Here is a 25214-nt window from a genome sequence, read left to right on the forward strand (position 1 = left end):
AGTTCTCTCTACAAGCCAATATGTATCCCATGTACAGTATATTACAGTGTATTGCATTGGGAGCTATAGAGGGGGTGGAGAACGAAGTGCTGCTCATTATGAACAGCACAGTGCCCCTCCAAAACTAACCATATTTGGCTAGTAGAAACCCTACTGAGTATTTCCCACCCCTTTAGCTGAGACAAGTATAAAAGTTCTCTCCACAAGCCAATATATATCCCATGAACAGTCTATACCAGTGTATTGCATTGGGGGCTATGGAGGGGGCGGAGTGAAAAGCCAGCAGCAGGAGGTGTGACACAGTCCACCTCCAAAACTAAACATATTTGGTTAGTAGAGACCCTACTGAGTATTTTCTACTTCACTTTCACTGAGACGGGTAGAAAAGTTATATTTTTACAAGCCAACATATACAGTGAATACACCAAACATTAGGAACACCTTAATGTTCTGTATACTCTGTGTATATCCCGTGTACAATCAATTACAGTGTATTGCATTTGGGGCTATAGAGGGGGTGGAGAACGAATCGCTGATGGGTATCTACTACACAGTCCCCATCCAAAACTGACTGTATTTGGTGAGTAGGGACCGTACTGAGTTTATTCCACCCAACTTTAGCTGAGACAGGTAGAAAAATGTTCTCTCTACAGCCCAATCTTCTCAACATACCTGTGTCAACATTGTATTTTTTTCATTATTGGACTTAACAAATATTTTGTATTTGTTTTCATGAATTACTAATTGTATTTTCTTGTTGGCACAACAAAAGTGGCCATTGATTAAAATCAGTGGAGGCTGCTGAGGGGAAGACAGCTCATAATAATGGCTGGAATGGAGCGAATGGAAGACCTTCAAACACATGGAAAGCATGTGTTTGATGTATTTGATACCATTCCACTAATTTCATTCCAGCCATTACCACGAGCCCGTCCTCCCTAATTAAGATGCCACCAACCTCCTGTGATTAAAATTCAATATAATTAGAATTACTTATCCACATTGCAATGTTTTGAAATGCGGGCTTTTATTTTGAAGGTTTCTTCATTACCATACGAAGTGACGCCATCATTTGTGTTGCTGGAAGAATACTAGTAGAGAAGGAAGGTAGTTAACTACTTGGATGCGAGCAGAGAAGAGGAGGATATTGGAGGTTTCGACGTTTGCAAAAAATGTTGGATGCCAACCGCCGTTAAATCTCATCAAAGAAGGTATCGACGTCATTACAGGTGCCTGCAGAGTTCTCGAATCTTCGTCTTCCTCATAGATTCAAGGTATGCTAACGAAATGCCTTTACATCTTTAAATATTTTTTGTCATACATTACATATGTTACACAGTTAGGAGATCCGCGCGTATAATGGGCAGGGGGCTAGCTCTACTTTGGCTCTGTCAGCCAAAGCTAACATTAATTAGAAAGCAATTGCTAACGTTAGCCAGTTAAACCATAGATTATACTCTCTGGCTAAACGCGGCTATTTTTGGAGTCCATGACAATTAACAAAGTCAGCTAGCTAAGTTTGCTGGTTGAGTTATGGTATACAATGAGTTCAGTGTGTTATAGCAGGCTATGCCTTTACTGACTGCAGTTTATTAAATTGTAGGTTGATGGCTAATTTCTGTTAGCTAACAATACGTGTTATTCGGCGTTAGCTATTTAGCTACTCTAGCCAAGTCATTCTGGAAAAATACATGTGAATTATGCGTGTCAGTGTTTCCGTTTTTCGCTCATGACGAACAAGCGCGTGCTAGTATGTAAAAGTAGCATCCATAAACGAGCTAGCTTGTTAGCCCTGTTAGCTAGCAAACTAGTGATTCGGCTTGATTACGGTAAACCTGGTTGGATTGCTACTTTCTCCATCCTAATAATTATTAGCATAACTGTAGGTCACTCTCTGCAATGTAAGTTGAGTTCCTTGAATGCTTTAGTTACAGTAACGTTAGATTTGGCATTTAGCCAAATAACTAATGTTGCGGATGGGGTATACTACGATCAGGGTTTTCTAAAGCTAGCAAGCTTCAGTTAGCTTCACATTCCGGCTCAGCAGGCTTCATACATACTACGACAGAGGATATTGCTCGTCTGCCTGCCGCCACTTTTGGACTTCAATGCAGCCGTTTTTTTCTTTCTCTCGATATCTATACATTTCTGGGGAACAATTAAGTACCGTACTGTGTGATATGTTTTCAATTAAAATAGTAAGAATAAACAAATGGCTTCATAGGAAAGAGCAATTTCTCAAGCAAGAATTTTGCTAGGACTTTCTGGGAGTGGTCTCAGTGGGGAGGGGAAACCCAACCTGGACTCAGGGGTAGACAACATTGTAAATGTAAATCCAGGATACCCAATTACCATATGTTATGTATTCATTTGTGGATGTCCATCCAGTTCGTATGATATGTTACGAATTGCAATTTGTACAGTGTGTTATGTATCTCATGTTAAGAATTAGCTAATTCTTATGATATGTATCAATGCATTTTGTTGTGGCTAACATTAGCTAGGCTAAGGGTTAGGATATACTTTTGTGTTTATATAGTGTATGTGGACACCCCTTCAATTTAGTGGAATCGGCTATTTCAAACAGGTACAAAATCGAGCACACGGCCATGCAACTCTGTGTTGTTGTCTGTTCACACTGCTATGCTTTATCTTGGCCGGGTCGCAGTTGCAAATGAGAACTTGTTCTCAACTAGCCTACCTGGTTAAATAAAGGTGAAATAAATAAATAATAATAAAATAAAAAAAATCTCCGTAAACAAACATTTGGCAGTAGAATAGCCTTAGTGAAGAGCTCAGGGGCACCGTCATAGGATGCCGCCTTTCCAACCAGTCAGTTTGTCAAATGTATGCTGTTATTATGAAGTGGAAACGTCTAGGAGCATCAACGGCTCTGCCACACGCGTTCACAGAACGTGACTTCCAGGTGCTGAAACGCGTAGTGTGTAACAATCGCCGGTGCTCGGTTGAAACACTCACTACTGAGTTCTGGAAGCAGTCTCGGCACAATAATTGTTGCGTCGGGAGCGTCATGAAATGGGTTTCCATGTCCGAGCAGCCGCACACACGCCTAGATCACCATGCGCAATGCCAAGCGTCGGCTGGAGTGGTCAAGTTCGTCGCCATTGGACTCTGGAGCAGTGGAAGCACGTTCTCTGCTGTGATGAATCATGCTTCACCATCTGGCAGTCCGACGGACGATTCTGGGTTTGGCGGTAGCCCTGAAAACCCTACCTGCCCAGATGCATAGTGCCAACTGTAAAGCTTGGTGCAGGAGAAATATTGTTCTGGGGCTGTTTTCATGGTTTGGGCTAGGCCCCTTAGTTCCAGCGAAGGGAAATATTAACGCTACAGCATACAATGACATTCTAGATGATTCTGTCCTTCCAACTTTGTGGCAAATGTTTTGGGAAAGGAATTTTCCTGTTTCAGCATGACAACACCCCCGTGCACAAAGCGAGGTCCATACAGAAATGTTTTGGCGAGATCGGTGTGGAAGAACTTGACTGGCCTGCACAGAGCCCTGACTTAAATAAACTCCATCGAATACCTTTGGGATGAATTGGAACACTGACTGCAAGCCAGGCCTAATAGCCCAACATCAGTGCCCGACCTCACTAATGCTCTTGTGGCTGAATGGAAGTCCCCGCAGCAATGTTCCAACATTTAGTGGAAAGTCTTCCTAGAGTAGTGGAGGCTGTTATAGCAGCAAAGGGGGGACCAGCTCCATATTAATGCCCTTGATTTTGGAATGAGATGTTTGACAAGCAGGTGTCCACATACTTTTGGTCATGTTGGCTAACATGCTATGTCTTTGCAAAGTGGCTAGTAAGTAGCTGCTAAAGTTTTCCATGATAAAATTCTAACACCCGTCCACCCTACTTTCGTTTGTGCCTTGACCTTCTGTCTTATGCAACCAAACGTAACATCATACTAATTTGTGGGTCTGTGATTAGCTGTAACATAGTAAATGTAAGTCTGAGACCAGGCTGGGAAAACTGAAACTAGGCTTTTATTGGCAATTAGGTTTGGAACTCTTTCTTACCTACTTGTGTGTATGTACGAACATGTTTGTGTAACTGATAGATGCACGAGCACACGTTAATGTTTTTAAATGTATGCCACTTGTAAAGTCTTCTCTGGAATGTATTTTTCGTTGTCAGACCCATTAAAGACTAGTTGTTGGCTAATGGGGCTCCTAATAAATAACAATTATTGGTCTATTAACTAATTTACTGCCTGGTGATGTCGCCAGGCAGGCCTCAACTCCATCCCACCGAACCTCTTCAAACAACTCTTATAATGAAAGGGCATAATCCTCAGTGTCACAATTTCAAAGTATTATTCCAACCTCCTAGTGTGGAAATGTATACACACACAGGAAAATCACGTTTTTGACTGCACTCATCCACATTTACAGAATTGGTTGAACAGTGCAGAACAGAACCGCCCCCGATTGTTCTTTTCTTCCTCATTAGGAACAGAAAGAAATGCTGCTCAGGGGTTTTCCCACAATTATTTTGTTAAGTCATACGAAAGTTTTACTGTGCGTGAAGTTTCAAATGCATGCTGTCATTACTAAATGTGTTAGTTTACGTGATAGGTATTTTAACATTACTATTTTTCCCACTAACATTCGATTAATCAAATATTTGAAGGTTAATTAACTGCACCTGCTGATTTGGCCTCGTTTTTTGGAATGCACCTCAAGAAATGCTGGCGGCCATGACAGAGGCAAGGTATGAGTTGGCTTGGGTGTGGTTTGATGTGGGGGTCTCCTTGCCACCACCAAGACACCCATCTGTTAGAACCTTGCCCACAGCTGGTTCCCCCCACTCAATCTTTTATTAATTTGTATTATGTCGGAGGAAAAACTGCTCAACTGACGACTGAAATCAGACTGCAGGTGCCCGGCCCACCACAAGCTGTCGCTAGAGCCGGTTGAAGCCCCCCCTGGCCAAACCGTCCCCTAACCCAGACGATACTAGGACAATTGTGCGCCGCCCTATGGGACTCCCGGTCAAGGCCGGTAAATGCACAGCCTGGGATCAAACCGCAGGCTCTAGTGACTACGCAACACTGCGATGAAGTGCCTTAGACCTCTGCGTCACTTGGGAGGCACCCTCCACTCATTCTTAAACAAATCTCCCACAGGTTGAGTTCAATAACTACAAGCAAGTGAGTGATGAGATGTCAGAGGAGGCTTTGAGTTGGTCAGTAGCCTACAGAGTAATGTGAGAAGAATGCAATAGCTGAATTTATGTAGATATTCTGAACTAAGTGTTTTGATAACTTTCAAATATAGTAATAGATCCATGTAGAATAAACAACCTTTTACATAATATCATAGCAGTGTTCTGCTAATATAACAATATGTAGATTTCATATTTCATTGTCATTCACACCCAATACAGATACAGTGCTAATCAGCATTTTGTCTAGTGGTAATGGGCAGAGGTTAAAGCCCAAAAAATTCCATGACTAACTTGTCTGGGGCCAAGTTAACCTCCACCTTTGTATGTAAGAAAGTCATTACCATCATGCTTTTAGGGAAATGAGCTCATTTTGTACACATTAAACTGCACGTTTTGCCAATTCCAGTCCCATTGCTTAGGTCTGGGGTCCTCTTTTTATATAGTACTAAGAAGCTCAGTTCTGGTGAATATTTTTTTATGGACATGGAAGCACATTCTACTCCCAAATGTATTAAAATTGCCTCCAGAAATGGGCACAACCATTGTTTTAAAGGATTTTAAAATACCTCTAACTTTGGACCATGCATATAGCCTATGCATGTTCTATTAGCAATAAGCGTTATCAGTTGTAGCCTAACTGATGAGTCATAGTGATTTTTGTTTTGATAACATTACATGGCAGAAATATTAGCTTTGGAAAGTTGCATCCTGTGTGAAAGTATAGGCTTTAAATGGCTTTGCCAGCAGCTACAGTAGGCTACACACCTCTGAGTTGAGCACTGCTGTGGTGAGCATTATAGACTATTTTAATTCCCTTCATCTGAACATCGGCGTGTCATCAACAATCATGCATGTCAGTTCAGTGCACACAGGGTAACGGAGAAATAAAAATATTTGGGAATATACATTGAGTGCACTAAACATTCGGATCACCTTCCTAATATTGAGTTGCGTCTTGTAAAATTCTTACATTCTCCCACGTCGCTCCGCCGCACATTCCACTGGCTTCCAGTTGAAGCTCGCATCATCTCCAAGACCCTGGCGCTTGCCTACGGAGGAGCAACTGGAACTGCCCCTACTTACCTTCAGGCTATGCTCAAACCCTACATCTCAACCCGATCACTCCGTTCTGGCACCTCTGGTCTCTTGTCCCTCCTACCCCTACATGAGGGCAGCTCCCGCTCAGTCAAAGATCTTCTCTGTCCTGACACCCGACTAGTGGAACAAGTGTCCCCCTAAAGTCAGGACAGCGGAGTCCCTGCCCATCTTATGCAAAAGTCTGAAACCCTACCTCTTTGAAATTCACTGCTCGACAGGGACCTTAGATAATTGTATGTGTGGGGTCCAGAGATGAGGTAGTCGTTCTAAAAACATGTTCAACAATATTATTGCACACAGTCCGTCCATGCAACTTATTATGTGACTTGTTAAGCAAATGTTTACTCCTGAACCTATTGAGGCATTTTTGAAATGAATTTGTAAAAACAATTTCCCTTTGACATTGAGGTATTGTGTCGCCCAGTGACGACAAAAATATAGATTTAATTTGTTTTAAATTCATGCTGTAACACAACAAAATTAGCAAAAAGTCACGGTGTGAACTTTCCGAAGGCACTGTAGCCATCTTAAGATGATGAATGCACTAATTGTATGTCGCTCTTAGGGCTGACCCCAATTGGTCGAGCAATATTTTTTTTTTTTGTCTCGCAGTGGAAATGGGCCATGGGGTTGGTGGACTCGCCCTTTTAATTCATGGCCGCTTGCGCAGCTGGGCGTGAGCACTTAATTATGTTGGGTGGAAATGTCCGACAGATCTCAACTCATTAAAAGGAGGTAATCGCCACCAGCCGACCTCGCTGCTTTCTCCCCCCCAACTCCGCCTAATCCAGACATTGTGTGCAACCACAAATCAACGTAAGTCCAAATCTATTATGTTTCATCTGAACTATCTGTTGCGCTTGGGAGAGCGGTCAATCAGTTATTGTTTTATAGTTAACATGGCTTGGAGCGCACGCTTTAAACCTGTTATATCAATGGACAATTATCACGGCCCTACAGATCATCATGGGACAATTATGCCATTAATATATGGTTAAAATGTAATGCAATTATATGTACATATGAAGATAAACCTGGAAGTGTGAAACGTAATTATTTGTTCAATTGATAATCATGAGATCAAACAGATTATTGAATAATTTATAACTGATCGATTTATTTGCATTATCATGATTTTAATCGGTTATGATCCTAAATGACTCAATCATCCTTCATATTGAGCTGAGTTACTTAATTACATTAATGTGTGATTGGGCTTTGGTGAATTTCATGTTATTCTTTTTCCTTTGTTATGCGGCACACAACTATCCATTTAAATAAACCACTTTATGCCTCAATCGCCTCTGTCACCTGACCTGTGACCTCCTTCACGATCGTCAGTCATCCTACCTGTCTGGCTACACACACAGATTCCAAGAGTCATTCAATGGTCCTTCGAACCATATGATGACTGAACCAAATACGGTGAAAGGGAGTTGGAGAAGGAAGAGTTGTCTCCACTGGAAGGGAGGAAAGATGAAGGAAAAGTCCTGGAAAGAATAAAAGCTCCAGGAGCTAAGCCTAAATCACCGACGAAGGGTCATCCTCAACCAGCGCCAGGAGAACCAGGCAACGAACGAGCAGACGACCACCTGGTTATGTGGTGGAGTTGCCCCCGCCAAAGGGCAGGGCTCAAAGCAGTGAAACAAGCTCAACACATGTAGTTTTTATTAAAACATATCATGTGTGTCCTATATATGGAAAAATACATGTTTAAAAATGTTCCCTAGTTGCTCTGGATTAGAGCGTCCGCTAAATGGCGTAAATGTAACTTGTCCTACTTTAGGCAATTTTTGACACTAGAATAAATGTTTGACTCTTATCGACGCCATATAGGCTGTTTTTCAAAGGAATTAGTTTGTTTTTGGGGCAGTCGTCTTCCTCAATTGAAGGGGGATGAGGTTCTTTGCAAAAGGGGGGGGAATATGATTTCATTGGTCCTGAACTCACAGCTCAGATACTTCATTCAGAATAAATGGAATTATCCCTGAGTAGCCTGCCCAGGAGCAGGTTAGTTCTGAAAGATTTGTTGCCATAGAAATGTACATGGCTCAAAGGTGAGCCACTTTCTTGGTACCGGTTATCCCGAGCTGACCTAAGTTACCTCTAACTCCTCAAACTGTAGTATAGGGGCTCTTGTCCATGAACTTGAGAAGTTATGTCATAGTGACTGAACCGCAGTTGGCCTTTTTATCTCCCATTTATTGTGTTCTATTGTCAGTGTTTTGTATTCCGTTATAATGCATGTTGTCTAAAAGCTGCTGAAAGTCATAGTTAGTTATTTGTTCAGAATTTCTGTAGTTTACAGTGGAGGTGTGCCCAATTATTTAAATGGCTGTAATTTATCTGGCTGTCGAAGAAACACTGTTTTGGAAAATATCATTCTGAGCTAGCCATTGATGTATTGTCCACAGTTTTATAAGGGAATCTGAACAACCATTTAACTGGAAGAAAATATGGAAAGAATATCACGTTGGCACCCTGTAATCCGAACCATCAATTTATTTGTTTTAAGTTTATTCACAGACCGTATTTAACACCAAGGAAACCTTTTCCGATGAAATTGGCCCCCAACTGTTCACTGTGCCCTGTAAATCAGGTAGACACATTCCTTCATATGATGTGGGAGTGCCCTGTACTTATAATACTTCTGGGATCAAGTTACGGAATTAATTTAGAAGTGCATGAATGTAAATATTCAATGCTTTGCATCGACAATGTTAACGATGATCGCTCCACGACTCGCTCAATAAATCAGAAACGACTACTGCTGGCAGGCAACACTGTGTTTAGATGGCACACCGCTCCAGAGTTCGCCAGTTACTATTAGAAGTTATAACCTGAGACTTATTGACTAAATGGTGGCAGTCAAACAATTTAGACCAGGACACACACTTGACTGTAAAATAATGTCTGCTAAAGCCCAACATACAAATATATTTTGTTTGGGCTTTATAAAATTATTGACCTACTTTCATATTTTTTTTTTTAGCTTTCAGGCCAACTGGGAAGGGGTGGTTGGGGCAGGGCAATCGTGCTCTAACATGACTGTACTTGCAGTCGGTATGTTCCGGTCCCCTGTGTTGACTGTGTCACTATGTTTTCTAGCCTGTGGGAACACTCACCTTTTACCTAGTTTACACCACGCCCTCCCCCATCCTTCTCTCCTCCCTGCTGTTCCGCTCTGCCTGCTTGTTAGTTTTCCATCTGTCTGTGCTGGAGGATAGAGGGGTGAAGTGGGGGATAAAAGAGGGAGCCTTTTGAAGAAGTTCTCGATGTAATGGCGTAGAAGAACAAAGTTACATGTTTTCTGATTTTAAAAAATAAATAAAAAATTTGTGCATTAAAAATGGAAACGTACAGAAATTTTGGTTTTTCATATCATTCTCTCTCATTCTGGATCCATTATCCCGTCACATCCGAAGCCGAACGTTTTTTCTTTCTGAAGCAGTTGGCTACTGTAATCATTAAAACCATAAAACAATGTCCCTTAGATCTCTCATTGAGTAAACGTGACTAAGATATGGTAGGTGAAAGTGCTATCACAATAGATTAAGGTCTCATGCCTGCTGCTTTCAATGCGATCAAACTGATATCAGTGACGAATTGAACGCGAGCCAACATTTCTTAGTGTTGAAACCCTCCGTGTGCTGGCAGTCAGCGATGAGCTAAACAGAAGGTGTTTTTTTTTGGCACTCACAAAGGGCTGCAGTAAAGTGATCAGAGCTGAAATTCATTGCTGTTAGTCCCTGGCATGGACACTCACTGCTGCATATGCCAGCTCTCTCCTATAGAACAGCAAGTTGGTTGTAATTTTGCCAGTGACTTTTTTTTGTCACTGGCCTGGGGCAATTTTATAACTCATTTCATGCATCTACACATTTTGCTTTAGGGTAGAGACAAATGTTGGATGTTTTTAATATATCTCATCAATGTTCCTGGTCCTATGGGCCCTGGTCAAGTAGTGCACAATAGGGAGTAGCGTGAGGTGAGGGAATGAAAGGCATGGGGGAGGTGTGAGTTTGGAGAATGAATAGATACTGAATGTGACCTATAGGAATGTTTGTCAATGTTCCCTAGGCCATTATCGGTAATTGTGGAGAGCAAAATCGATCCCTTTGGTGGAAAAACAGTGATCAGCTCAGACACTCGTTCCACGTCAGTCAACATCCCTATCAACTTTTGTAGCATCAGTCTGAGTCTAGCCAATGTCCACTACGACGATGGCCTTTGACAAAATGACAGCCCACTCATTTATATTTTGTGATATCCCATTGGTAGTTTAGTCTTGTCCCATCGCTGCAACTCCCGTACGGACTCGGGAGAGGCGACGGCCGAGAGCCATGCGTCCTCCGAAACACACCATGCCGCACTGCTTCTTGACACACTGCTCGCTTAACCCGGAAGCCAGCTTCACCAATGTGTCAGAATACACGCTGGCAACCGAAGTCAGCGTGCATGCACCCGGCAGCCATAAGGAGTCACTTGAGCGCGATGAGACAAGGCCATCCCAGCTGGCCAAACCCTCCCCTACCCCGGACGACGCTGGGCCAAATGTGTGCTGCCTCATGGGTGTCAAGGTTGCAGCCAGCTGCGACACAGCCCCGGATCGAACCTGGATCTGTAGTGATGTCTGCGATGTATTTCCTTAGACCACTGCGCCACTCGGGAGGCCCCAGAAGTTTCAAGTTTGTCACATGCACAAATACAGTGAAATGCCATTCTTGCAAGCTCTTTCCCATCAATGCGGTAATCAATATCCGTGGCACTATAAAGTAGAGCAAAAACACCCAAATAATAGAAATAAGTACATGAGAAAGAAATTAAGTAGGCTATATACAGGGTCTGTGCCCATGCCATAAGTGACCAACCGGCTCGATTAGTTCTTATGTAGCAAAATTTTAAATGGTTTTCTACATTGGATAAAGTAGAAACTCTGAGCTAGATAATGGCATATCACACACCACAGTTGAAGAACAATGGGAATGCAATTCTGCTTTGGAAGTTGATTAACTTGTAAACCTACTTTTGAGTGTCTCTTGAATGTTTTGGTTGACCTCCTGGAGAGCTGCTCTTTGTCTACTACATTCTGTATCGTTCACACCCTCTTAAGGCTAAGCTCCACTACTCTATTTAAGGATTGACATGTGAGGCTCCCGAGTGTCGCTGCGGTCTAAGGCACTGCATCTCAGCGCTGGAGGCATCACTATAGACACCCTGGTTCAAATCCAGGCTGTATCACAACCGGCCGTCATTGGAGTCCCATAGGGCGGGCGCACAATTGGCCCAGCGTTGTCCTGGTTTGACCGGTGTAGGCCGTCACTGTAAATAAGAATTTGTTCTTCTTGCCTAGTTAAATAAAATAAACCGAGGTGAGTACTGTGGTGTACTAAACAACCAAAGATTTCAAGACTAAAGGCTAGTTGTCACAGTGACATGAACATTGTGCCCCGGACCGCTGCTCAACTCGGGAGCCCGATGGTACTACACAGATCACACATGTGACGTGAGCCGGCCAACTTACAGTACGCTTTAACTTGCTGTGAACACTCCTTTCTGACAAAGTTAGAAACGTATATCTGAATGTAGTTGGGCAAACCCGTATACATGGACGTATCCCTCGGTCACGGATGCCATGGTTGCCCTTAGTTTGGAAATGAAATCCGGAGACGGCCTTTGATCTCTTTTCGACTTCCTCCGCGTAATCAAACGCCTGCATAATCAAACGCCTGCATTTTCTCCATCTCCTTAGCTATATCATGCTGTGCATTCAACAGATTTCAAAACTCGGTCCTCCAGAAAGTGGAGAGCATTAGCAACATTATCACAGTTCTTTGTGATATCTTTTTTTTTTTTTAAACAGCTTTAGACAGGATTATACATACAAACAGAGCAGCTCATGTTTCTAGACCGCCGCGTGCTACATGGCAGACCAATCCGAACTCCTCTCCCGGCATGTCCGGCCCATCCAGATGGCGCACAAGTTAATTTTTTTATTCCGAGCTATATTTATTCAATCCACAATGTGCTACGGAGGAACTTCTTCATTTGGACGCTGAGCGAGCATGGAGGGAGACTGAATCAGCGGAACCGGTAGACTAGCTACCTGGAGCGGAGGCTATGTCTGAGAGGGACTGATGGTGCAACGGCGGGATATGCCAATCCATGGCAACTGACTTTGAGTGTTTCTGCTACACAGAGTGGGACTTCATACTGCCATTGATTGGGTGGGCTTGATATCTCGGGCGAAGAAAGCGGCGCGCCCTGTGACTAACAAACTAGACTTTTCTGCACTCCTCAATCGTTGAGTTCGAGACATTCCTCCATGTCCCAAAAATAAACTGGAAGAAGCAACCCAGACATGCCGGACCAAATGGACAGGTGTATATCGAGTAAGTGACATTCTTCTTCTTGTCCTAGCACACGTAACAAAAAAACTATATATATATATATATATATATATATATATATATATATATATATATATAGCTAACTTTTGTATTTATAATTGCACTCTGATCAAATTTATAAACAGTTTCTTGTTATTAGATTTATTTTTTTCTAGCTACTTATTTGTTCTGTCAATGCAGGCTGCTGTTGGAGTGGGTACTGAAGAGCGATTGGGACGAGGGAACAGAAGTCTTCCCTTTTTGTCGCAAGTATCACTCGCCGACAGGAGTTTCCGTGGGATTCAAGGAGGCGGACGATGTGATGGGCCTGTTGTAATTTCACCAATGATTCAGCTTCACAGCCAGACAGTACGAACATAAAATAAAATGGTTAGGCAATGTCTTTTTATTTTGCATTGTTGAAGGAACCTGCAAGTTAGCATTTCGTTGGACGATGTATACTATGCGTATCCTGTACATATGACTAAAACTTTAAACAATTTCAAGTCACTCTAAATGCTTTTTGAAGTGAACAAGTATGTGTGTAATTCTGTCAACCGTAATAAATAATTTGAAGTGAACCAGTATTTTGTTTTGTTATAGTTCTGTCATCACAGTAAAATGCCATTTGCACCAGTGACATCTTTTGTTACTGTCCACTATAAGTGATTAATTACAGTATGCCACAAATATAGCAGTCAGATCATTGTATCAGTAAAATTTGAGTACTTTAGGTAATTGGTTTATTGGTCAAATGCACATATTTAGCAGATGTTATTGCGGGCGTAGCAAAATGCTTGTGTTCCTAGCTCCAACAGTGCAGTAGTGTCTTACAATACACACATCTAAAATAATGGAATTAAGAAATAAATAATCAGGATGTGCAACGTTGGAGTGGCTTTGACTAGAATAGTGTATACATATGAAATTAGTAAAACAGTGTGTAAACATTATTAAAGTGACCAATGATTCCATGTCTGTATACAGGGCAGCAGCCTCAAGTGCAGGGTTGAGTAACCAGATGGTAGCCGGCTAGTGATGGCTGTTTAACAGTCTGATGGCCTTGAGAGTTGTTTTTCCCAGTTTTGATGCACCTGTACTGAACTTGCCTTCTGGATGATAGCGGGGTGAACAGGCCGTGGCTCTGTGGTTGATGTCCTTGATCTTTTTGGCCTTCCTGTGACATCGGGTGCAGTAGGTGTCCTAGAGGGCAGGTAGTTTGCCCCCGGTAATGCGTTGGGCAGACCACACCACCCTCTGGAGAGCACTGCGGTTGTGGGTGGTGCACTTGCTGTACCAGGTGGTGATATAGCCCGACAGAAGGCTCTCAATGGTGCATCTGTAAAATTTGTGAGGGTCTTAGGGGCCAATCAAAATGTATTTCGCCTCCTGAGGTTGAGAAGGCGCTGTTGCACATTCTTCACCACACTGTGTGCGGGTGGACCATTTCAGATTGTAAGTGATTTGTGCGCCGTGGAACTTGAAGCCTTTCACCTTCTCTACTGCGGCCCCGTCGATGTGAAGACCCATCAAAACATAGTCTTCAGTTGATGAACCAGCAAAGATGACAATTATTGATTTTGTTAACGGTACAGGTCGCTGCACATAATGTACTATACACAATATAGAGAAGGCATTCACATGAATTCAAACTCAAATATACAAAATGGGTATGGCGGTGCTGTTATGTACAGTAGTAGCCTACAGTGAATGGATTTTGATAAAATGATAGTGATAATGACCAGAAGCTAACAAATTGTTACATTGGAGTGTGTGTCTATTCGGTAGTAGTGCAAGAGGACCATGTTAATGGATACCGGTGGAGTTGGGGTGGGTGTCAGAATAACCCTCGAGTGTCTTTGAATCTTTGCTGCAATGACCACCTCCGTTCTGGGTTTTAGGGTGGGGGGGCTTTGTTGACATTTGTCCAATGCGTCTCTACAGGATGCGCTTCATCAGGTCATTCCTGAATCTTTGACTGGTGGGGTGAAATTGCCCGGGCAATCCATTGTTTTGGGTAGACAACGTTGAATCTTGGAGTGCCTGAAATGAGGAAAGAGGAGAGCATAAACCAGTGAATATAACGTTGCCATACATATAAGAACAAAAATATAACATATGGGACACTTCTTGGGAGTACCATCCCTTAAACCCCCCCCCCCCCCCACACACACACTTTCCCCAAGTCAACCAAACTATCCTGGAGTGGCCATATAGCTGTCATTTTGTTAGAATAGATCTGTCTGGATAGGCCAATGACTGCGTAACCATTCCGAATGATGTCAAAACAAATGCTAAAGTGTAAACCGGAACGTTTGATGACATTGAGTACCAGCAACTGTTGAGGCTTTTGCGGAGTTGACTGTGATGTTACTGCAGGAGAGACATGGAGTCGTTCCTTGTGGACTGTTCGTAGCATGCAGGTCTCCTGAGTTAGAAATAAAGGAAAGTGGAACAGGAAATGTTATTCATTTGAAATAAACAAAGGAAAAGACACTTGAAGGCCATAATAGCTGTTCTGTTTGTGGTACGCTGTCATCTATTACAAGGCTAACACTAGAAAGTCAAGTAAATGTGTTATTTTCTCAAGCATGTGGAAATTGTGTATTTAGTTGGAAAGTACTTGAATAATGAAAAAGGACAGGTATCTTAGTAGTTTTGTGTTCTTTGGCGTTGAGAGGAGGGCATTCACACAGATGTAACGGATGACACGGACAGCCTGTCCATGTGAGAATTCACAGCCCGATCACATTTTATCATGAGAACAGCTGCTATTCAGATAATGTTAGATCTTCACACTTACCCCCATTCCACTTTGTTTTGGTGTGCGTAGAATGCCCACTGAGTGTTGTATCCCTCAGGAAATGGCTCATCATATGGCTTGTCTGTTCCATCCTCTCATAGTCCCCCGGTAAAAACAAAGAATTCAGAGCAAACTATTAACTTTGAGGTCCTCGGTCAGTGTTGTCTATATTCAGGGCAACTAGACATACAGTACCAGTCAAAGGTTTGGACACAACTACTCATTCCATGGTTTTTTTTTGGGGGGGGGGGGGGGGGGGGTATTTTCTGCATTGTAGAAAAAATGTGAAATAACACATGGATACATGTAATCAAAAAAGTGTTAAACAAATATTTTTTGTATTTGAGATTCTTTAAAATAGCCACCCTTTGCCTTGACAGCTTTGCACACGCTTGGTAGTCTCTCAACCAGCTTCATGAGGTAGTGACCTGGAATGCATTTCAATTAACAGGTGTGCCTTATTAATTTGTGGAATTTCTTTACTCCTCAATGCGTTTGAGCCAATTAGTTGTGTTGTGACTGGTATACAGAAGATAGCCCTATTTGGTAAAAGACCAAGTCCATTATGGCAAGAACAGCTCAAATAAGCAAAGAGAAACGACAGTCCATAATAAATGTATTCGTATTTCTTAACTAGTTGTCTGTCTGTATTTGGTGTGTTGGCCACCGAGAGTTTCCTGCTGTAGTACAATATAGAGGGCCATTGTTAGGGAGAGGTGGATGCCTCTCTACCCTGACCTCAGACTGAGCTGGGACATCACCCCAGAGGTGAACCATGGTTTTGGAATGAGATGTTTGACTAGCAGATGTCCACATACTTTTGGTCATGTTGTGTATGTGGGCTAGCTTGCTACTTGCTAGCTAATAGTTGAAAATCATATTGCTTTGGACGAGCAATGGCTATCTGTGTTCTTCTCACACTTTGCTTACATTTTTTATTTATTTTTTATTTTACCGTTATTTTACCAGGTAAGTTGACTGAGAACACGTTCTCATTTGCAGCAACGACCTGGGGAATAGTTACAGGGGAGAGGAGGGGGATGAATGAGCCAATTGTAAACTGGGGATTATTAGGTGACCATGATGGTTTGAGGGCCAGATTGGGAATTTAGCCAGGACACCGGGGTTAACACCCCTACTCTTACGATAAGTGCCATGGGATCTTTAATGACCTCAGAGAGTCAGGACACCCGTTTAACGTCCCATCCGAAAGACGGCACCCTACACAGGGCAGTGTCCCCAATCACTGCCCTGGGGCATTGGGATATTTTTTAGACCAGAGGAAAGAGTGCCTCCTACTGGCCCTCCAACACCACTTCCAGCAGCATCTGGTCTCCCATCCAGGGACTGACCAGGACCAACCCTGCTTAGCTTCAGAAGCAAGCCAGCAGTGGTATGCAGGGTGGTATGCTGCTGGCAAGATGATATCTAGTGAACGAACTTGTTCAAAACGGCAGCTGTCTCAGCGGGCCAGCTGTGTTGACACTTGCCATAGCCTATTCTTCCTCCCACCGTCACAAGCGGATTAATGAAATGCATAGTTCGGAGACTATAATCAAAATATTATAATTCATAAGAGTACAAAGTGCTAACCACCATGCTTTGGAGTAGTTAAAGGTAAATTTCCCTGCTTTTGAGAGGAGCTGGCTAGTAGTTACAGGAGACTTCCAGTAATTGCGCTAAGCTAACGATATGCTACTTTTAACTTAATTCAAACTGCACGCAGAGACATACAAATGGTATCCCATTGAAGTATCCCTTTAAAAACAGCAGTTGTGCGATTCTCACCCAAATCGCCCTGGGGGTACACTGGTTGACACAGACGAGACCGAACGATAACAATATTATACAGTGTTTCTTTGAAGGAGGCTCTCTTCAATGGTATTGATCTCTGTTTCCAGAGCACACATGCATATATCCTACATTTAGTACTACACCAATAGTAGGCCACACATTGACTATTGACAGTCTATTCGGAAAGTTTTAAGATCCCTTGACTTTTTCCATGTTTTGTTAAGTCACAGCCTTATTCTTAAATGGATTAAATTGTCCCCCCCCCCCCCCAATCTGCACACAATACCATATAATGACAAAGCAAAGACCGGTTCTTAGACATTTTTGCCAATGTATACAAAAAAACTACTGAAATATCAAATCAAATTTTATTGGTCACATTCACATGGTTAGCAGATGTTAATGCGTGTGTAGCGAAATGCTTGTGCTTCTAGTTCCGACCGTGCAGTAATATCTAACAATTTCACAACAGCTACCTTATAGACACACGTGTGAAGGAATGAATAAGAATATGTACATATAAATTACATTTACATTTACGTCATTTAGCAGACGCTCTTATCCAGAGCGACTTACAAATTGGAAAGTTCATACATATTCATCCTGGTCCCCCCGTGGGGAATGAACCCACAACCCTGGCGTTGCAAGCGCCATTCTCTACCAACTGAGCCACACGGGACCATAAATATATGGATGAGCGATGGCCAAACGGCGTAGGCAAGATGCAGTAGATGGTATAGAGTACAGCATATACATATGAGATGAGTAATGTAGGATATGTAAACATAAAATTGTTGGCATTGTTTAAAGTATCTCGTGATACATTTAAAGTATTCCTGTGATATCGGGTGGTGTAGTTGTCCTGGAAGGCAGGTAGTTTGCCCCCGGTGATGCATTCTGCAGACCTCACTACCCTCTGGAGAGCCTCATGGTTGTGGGCGGAGCAGTTTCCGTACCAGGCGATGATACAGCCCGACAGGATGCTCTCAATTATGCATCTGTAAAAGTTTGTGTGTTTTCGGTGACAAGCCACATTTCTTCAGCCTTCTGAGGTTGAAGAGGCGCTGTTGCGCCTTCTTCACTACGATGTCTGTGTGCGTCGACCATTTCAGTTTGTCCATGATGTGTACGCCGAGGAACTTAAAACTTTCCACCTTGTCCTCTACTGTCCCGTCGATGCGGATAGGGGGGTGCTCCCTCTGCTATTTCCTGAAGTCCACGATCATCTCCTTTGTTTTGTTGACATTGAGTGTGAGGTTATTTTCCTGACACCACACTCCGAGGGCCCTCACCCTCCTCCCTGTAGGCCGTATCGTCGTTGTTGATAATCAAGCCTACCACTGTAGTGTCGTCTGCAAACTTGATGATTTGAGTTGGAGGCATGCATGGCCATGCAGTCATGGGTGAACAGGGAGTACAGGAGAGGGCTGAGAACACACCCTTGTGGGGCCCCAGTGTTGAGGATCAACAGGGTGGAGATGTTGTTTCCTACCCTCACCACCTGGGGGCGGCCCGTCGAAGTCCAGGATCCAATTGCAGGGTCTCGAGCTTAATGATGAGTTTGGAGGGTACTATGGCATTAAATGCTGAGCTGTAGTCGATGAACAGCTTTCTTACATAGGTATTCCTCTTGTCTAGATGGGTTAGGGCAGTGTGATTGCGTCGCCTGTGGTCCTATTGGGGTGGTAAGCAAATTGGAGTGGGTCTAGCGTGTCAAGTAGGGTGGAGGTGATATGGTCCTTGACTAGCCCTTGACAAGCACTTCATGATGACGGAAGTGAGTGCTACGGGGCGATAGTCGTTTAGCTCATTTACCTTAGCTTTCTTGGGAACAAGAACAATGGTGGCCCTCTTAAAGCGTGGAACAGCAGACTTGGATAGGGATTGATTGAATATATCCGTAAACGCACCAGCCAACTCGTCTGCGCATGCTCTGAGGACGTGGCTAGGGATGCCGTGTGGGCTGGTAGTCTTGCGAGGGTTAACACGTTTAAATGTTTTACTCACGTTGGCTGCGGTGAAGGAGAGCCCGCAGGTTTTGGTAGCGGGCTGTGTCAGTGGAACTGTATTGTCCTCAAAGCGAGCAAAGAAGTTGTTTTAGTTTGTCTGGGAGACAGACATCGGTGTCCGCGATGGGGCTGGTTTTCTTTTTGTCATCCGTGATTGACTGTAGACCTTGCCACATACGTCTCGTGTCCGAGCCGTTGAATTGCGACTGTCCTGGGTTTGATTGTAAGGAATTCAAGGTCAGGTGAACAAAAGGACTTGAGTTCCTGTATGTTGTTATGATAACACCCCCGCCCTTCTTCTTACCAGCGAGATGTTTGTTTCTGTCGGCGCGATGCGTGAAGAAACTGGGTTGCAGGACTGACTCTAAGGTATCCCAAGTGAGCCATGTGGGTGGCTGTACCGACTCTAAGGTATCCCGAGTGAGCCATATTTCCATGAAACATAGAATGTTACCATCTCTGATGTCTCTCTGCAAGGCAACCCTTGCTCGAATTTCGTCTACCTTGTTGTCAAGAGACTGGACATTGGCGAGTATTTAACTCGTGAGCGATGTGCCCATCTACGGGGCCTGACCAGAAGACCGCTCCATCTGCCCCTTCTGCGGCGCTGTTGTTTTGGGTCACCTACTGGGATCCGATCCATTGTCCTGGGTGGTGGTCCAAACAGAGGATCTGCTACGGGAAAGCCGTAATGTTGGTAAGTTGACGTTGCTCTTATATCCAATAGTTCTTCCCGGCTGTGTGTAATAAGGCTTAAGATTTCCTGGGGTAACAGTTTAAGAAATAATACATAAAAAAAACAAATACTGCATAGTTTCCTAAGAACGCGAAGCGAGGCAACCATCTCTGTCTGCGTCATTATTGCATTTACATAAGATTCAGACTTTCTTGAGGCACCTTTGGCAACGATTACATCCTTGAGTGTTCTTGGGTATGACGCTACAAGCTTGGAACACCTGTATTTGGAGGTTCTCCCATTCTTCTCCAAACTCTGTCAGGTGTGATGGGGAGTGTCGCTGCACTGCTATTTTCTGGTCTCTCCAGTGATGTTAGATCGGGCTCAAGTCCGGGGTCTGGCTGGGCCACTCAAGGACCACTCCTGCGTTGTCTTGGCTGTGTGCTTAGGGTCGTTGTCTTTTTGGAAGGTGAACCTTCACCCCAGTCTGAGGTCCTGAGCGCTCCAGAGCCCTCTTCATCGAGGATCTCTCTGTACTTTTCTCCGTTCATCTTTCCCACGATCCTGACTAGTCTCCCAGCCCCTGCCGCTGAAAAACATCCCCACAGCATGATGCTGCCGCCACAATGCTTCACCGTAGCGATGGTGCCAGGATTCCTACAGATGTGACGCTTGGCATTCAGGTCAAAAGTTGAATCTTGGTTTCATCAGACCAGAGAATCTTGTTTCTCATGGTCTGAGAGTCGTTTAGGTGCCTTTAGGTGCCTCTATTCCTATAACCCTGGTCAATCAATGTTGAGAGGTGCTGTTTCTATGGAGATTGAAATGGAAAGACTCAAAAATACACCATGAAAACCTGAACAGATATTTTTGGGGGAGGGTAGATATTCAAATTCAGTCTGTTAGCTTCGTAAATGTGTGTGTGAAATTTTGTTTTGTGTTCTGAGGTTTTCATTGAGAAAAAAGCCAATGTTACACACAAACCTGCAGCCACTAGGTTGCTTGTCAGTTGCCCACAGCGCGGTGACCGAGTTCTCTTGAGCAGCGACCTCCTTTGACAATGTCTGTAATGACATTCACTTTAATCATGCTAAATTCTCAGAGTAAATGGTCTAACTTTTGAGCCATATATGGTAGAGACATATGGTTTGGATTATTGTTTTTTTCTGATGCAATTTTCGAATGAGCGTTTTCATAAACATTGAATTAAATAATAATTTTAAGGGTGAAACCCTCCAACCCATGGGCCTAAACTAAGGGTGGTTCCCAAATGGCACTCTATTCCCTATCACTCAAATTCAAATCTGGACGTCAAAACCAGTTCCACAGTCTTTTTTTATTCTCCCCCTCTAACCAGGGACTGATTTAGACCTGGGACACCAGGTGGGTGCAATTAATTATCAGGTGGAACCAAAGTTCCCTTTAATATTTTTCGGCACAAATTTCAAGTCTTGAAACGCGTTTACTGTGAACACTGAGGTTGTACCCGCTTTAATTTACTGTTTTTACAGTGGCCAAGTAGGCTAATGTGGCTATTGATCATAATGTTGGACTACCATAAAAAAAAGATGGAGAAAATGAATCACATAACATTTTAACATGGAAATAGGGTTTCTATCATTCAGCCTACAGTAACAGCCAATGTGTGGTGTTTGATGCAGGCCTACATTCCATGAAACACGCAGGGCTTGACATTAACCTGTTTATCCACTTGTCCTTCAGACAAGGTGACTGAAAATGTTGTTTGATGCAAGAAACCACTTTACCAAATAAAATGTATTATTATTCCCATACCATTCTTACAGAGAATCAGACAAATTATGCTACCCTCTACCTATTAACTACTTAGCTTCTTTAAGCCTGTCTCAAAATAGAGCATTGCCCCTTTAAGACAAAAAAAAGCTCTTTACCTGACTCGCTTTTCAGAGGGCTTTGAAATGTACAGGTTTTGTGCTCTTGTAGTAAGCTATCACTCCCACCTTGCTAGCTACAAATTAACTATAACTGGGCAAATAACTCACTAACTAGCAAAGAATATGCACACGTGGCTACACATTTCTCGCTTTGATCTCAAAACAAGCGCATGATAACTATGACAGCTCATGCTGTAAAACAGTCCAGTTCAAAGTGAATAGAACAAATCCATATATGGCAACGGTCTATTTGCATATAGGCCTACTGCAGTTCTGATTTGTTTATGGTGCACCGGTCTCTGTAGAGTACGTGCCTGTCAATGCAATAGAATGGTACTCCGATGTATTCTGTCTACAACATAGTTAGTTTTGCATATTAAGTCTTGCATAGTTTGTTTTGTTTCGGTATGATGCATTGAAAGTGCCTAATATTGCGTTGATTCGATCACAATTCCCACAGTGAAGAGAAACGTTGATAGTGTTAACTAACGGGGAAAACTCTGAACTTCACTTAACTTTTTAATCTTGTGCCTCTCTGCACGGGCTGATTTTTCTTCTGCACGCCAGGCCCTGGCGAGCTGCGCACCCGCAGGCCTCTTGGAGGGAACATTGGGTGTAACCCTTGCCCTATATAGTGCATGAATATGGGTCCTTCTCAAAAGTTGTGCACTATAAAGGGAATAGGGTGGCGTTTGGAACTCACACCAAGTGTCATCACATCTTAGGTTACAATGCAGCTCATCCGGAAATTCTCGTTTAGCTTTCACCTTGAAGACTGATCCAGGCTGTTAAAACATATTCAGGAATTGGGGGTGGGAATGTTGTTGTAATTGCCACGTGTCGCAGAGAAATGACAACAAATAACGCTGTTGGTTCTAACTAGCTAGCATGCTAACCTTAGCTAGTCAATGAAAGTTATGTGAGCACCATTTCAGTTAAAGGTGCAATATGCAGACATCACTCTGCCATTTCCTGGCTGCTAAAATTAAAATAGTTTGCCTAATTTCAGTTTGTGCAACAACAAGCCAGTGTAGAGAATCATTGTACCATCTAAATACTGTGAAATATATTTTTAATAACCAACAATATTGTTTGTTCAGATGTTTGAAGCTGGTATACACAACCAAAAGTAATAGATGCAAAAAATGAAACAATGGGAAGCATAGAAATGGTGCATATATAACAGATTTACTGCTTTTTAGACTTGCTTTCAATTAGAATGACATATCTATAACCCACATTTCTATGTGAATTTGGTCAGGTCGCCCAAAAAGTGACATCGCAGCTTTAAGATGCTGTAAATCAGGGGAAAATAATTATTTCAGAAAAAAAATACCAGCATACGTGTCAGAGATGTCTCAGCTAAATCATACCTATACAAGCTGTTGACATGTTGAAGTTTGTCTGCGTTTAGATAATTCCAGTGAAACTGTCGGATTCCAGACGTCATTAATATTTGGACACGGACATGATCAAATAGCTATATTCACTCTATCATTTTAGCTAGCTAGCTATATATCAATGCATTATTTAAATTGCGGCTGAGAATCCAGCATAGAAATACTGTAGAAGGAATATAAGCTACGGTTTTATGTGTAGCCTAACTATTGAAGTAATGGGCAGTGTTTCTTTTGCCCCTGGCCATGCAAAACGAATTTGCCTAAAACCCTAGTGGTCTAAACCGTTCTTCTTGGGGGGAGCGGGACTCTAAATTGCAATCATCATATGATGCAATTTTACGATTTATAAAATTGCCTTATTTTAATGCAGACAAAAAAAAAAAGACAAATTATCCAATGGATTATAATAATTTACTGATAAAGGGGAGGTGCAAAAACATTAGCTGTCACCCCCTATTTTAATTTGCTCCATGGCTCAGGCAGCCAAGTGTCGCTGTAGCCAGAGACTGAAGTGGTAGAGAGACACCCCACTCGCAGTTTTTTTGGGGGGGGGGGGGTTTAATGAAAGTCAATGAACTAAGTAGACCAGACCCAGCTGCTATTACATTGGTGTCTATGGGAGACCCACCCCGTTAAGTAGACTGAAACTGACTATTTTTCAACGGTAAACAGCCTGAGTGAACTCTCTTCATTTATCCACCATCTTTGCTGTAGCCCAAGATTATATATTATATTGCTCAGCTCCATTGCAACTCATTTCAGGTGTTTCTGATTTATAAACAGAGTTCCTCTGTGAAGATGAGAACCTTCCAGAAGAACAACCATCTCTGCAGCAGTCCACCAATCAGGCCTTTATGGTAGAGTGGCCAGACGGAAGCCACTCCTCAGGAGAAGGCACATGACAGGCCCTTGGAGTTTGCCAAAAGGAACCGAAAGGACTCTGACGATGAGAAACAAGATTCTCTGGTCTGATGAAACCAGAATTGAACTCTTTGGCCTGAATGCCAAGTGTCACTTCTGGAGGAAACCTACGGTGAAGCATGGGGGTGGCAGCATCATGCTGTTGGGATGTTTTTCAGCGGCAGGGACTGCGAGAGTAGTCAGGATCGAGGGAAAGGTGAACGGCGCAAAGTACAGAGATCCTTGATGAAAACCTGCTCCAGAGCGCTCAGGACATCCGACTAAGGCGAAGCTTAATCTTCCAGCAGGTCAATAGCCTTAAGCAGACAGCCAAGACAACGCAGGAGTGGCTCTGAGACAAGTCTCTGAATGTCCTTGAATGGCCCAGCCAGAGCCCAAACATCTCTAGAGAGACCTGAAAATAGCTGTGCAGCAACGCTCCCCATCCAACCTGAGAGAGCTTGAGAGGATCTGCAGAGAAGAATGGGAGAAACTCCCCAAATTACAGGTGTGCCAAGCTTGTAGCGTCATACCCAAGAAGACTCGAGGCTGTAATTGCTGCTAAAGGTGCTTCAACAAAGTACTGAGTAAAGGGTCTAAATACTTATGTAAAATTTCATTTTTTTCTATAAGTTTGCACACATTTCTAAACCTGTTTTTGCTTTGTCATTATGGGTATTGTGTGGAGATTGATAGAGTTTTTTATAAAATCAATTTTAGAATAAGGCTGTAACGTAACAAAATGTGGAAACGGTCAAGGGATCTGGATACTTTCCGAATGCACTGTGTAACGTACGATGACTTATTGACTTACGTCATTGTGAAACATCATGGGTAAGCTCTGGCCATATTTCAGCTCGAGAAAGTGGATTTCTATTGGTGTGGGTGTTTTTTAAGAGATTTTAACATTTTTCTTTTTGCTTGACACTCGCCTGATGAGTCCTGTAGACCAGTGGTTCTCAAATGTCTCCTTAGGGACCCGCAGCCATTCCATGTAATTGAACTATTTAAGAGATAGCACATCTGATTATTATCAA

The 25214-nt window shown here is 42.9% G+C and overlaps 1 protein-coding gene across 2 annotated transcripts in view; it reads left to right on the forward strand.

Moving 5' to 3' along the window:
• Positions 1-1072: 1072 nt before the first annotated feature.
• LOC129855451 (carnitine O-palmitoyltransferase 1, liver isoform-like) overlaps positions 1073-25214 on the forward strand; it is a 46392-nt gene continuing 22250 nt past the window's right edge. The window contains exon 1 of one of the 2 annotated variants that reach the window (XM_055923122.1): positions 1073-1274. The gene's annotated coding sequence lies outside the window, so the exon portion shown is untranslated. The remainder of the gene's footprint in view (positions 1275-25214) is intronic. The other variant, XM_055923130.1, reaches the window with a different exon arrangement.

Source organism: Salvelinus fontinalis, chromosome 1 (genome assembly GCF_029448725.1).
Source record: "Salvelinus fontinalis isolate EN_2023a chromosome 1, ASM2944872v1, whole genome shotgun sequence".
Lineage (NCBI taxonomy): Eukaryota > Metazoa > Chordata > Actinopteri > Salmoniformes > Salmonidae > Salvelinus > Salvelinus fontinalis.